Genomic DNA, 329 nt, shown 5'->3' on the forward strand with positions numbered 1-329 from the left:
TAAAATAAATGGCATTCTTATTTCAAAAAAAAAAAAAGTGAGGAGCCCTAGCTGGTTCAAGTCAGTGGATAGTGTCAGCCTGGGGACTGAAGGGTCCTGGGTTCGAATCCAGTCAAAGGCATATGGTCCCAGGAGGGGGCGTGCAGGACGCAGCTGATCCATGATTCTCCCTCATCACTGATGTTTCTCTCCCTCCCTCTCCCTTCCTCTCTGAAATCAATTTTAAAAAAAACGGTGGGAAGGGAAGAGCCATCACGGGACTCGGCCTGACGCAGCATCTTGCCGCCGCCCCACCCGTGTCCTGGGTGGGGACCAGCAGCTGCACTGGG

General features: G+C 52.9%; 1 protein-coding gene across 1 annotated transcript in view; it reads right to left on the minus strand.

Annotated features, from left to right (window-relative positions):
• The window catches only part of MAN2A2 (mannosidase alpha class 2A member 2), a 53,939-nt gene that overhangs the window by 33,067 nt on the left and 20,543 nt on the right, over positions 1–329 (minus strand). The gene's annotated exons all lie outside the window — the stretch shown is intronic.

The sequence above is a fragment of the Myotis davidii genome, unplaced genomic scaffold, assembly GCF_000327345.1.
Source record: "Myotis davidii unplaced genomic scaffold, ASM32734v1 scaffold324, whole genome shotgun sequence".
Lineage (NCBI taxonomy): Eukaryota > Metazoa > Chordata > Mammalia > Chiroptera > Vespertilionidae > Myotis > Myotis davidii.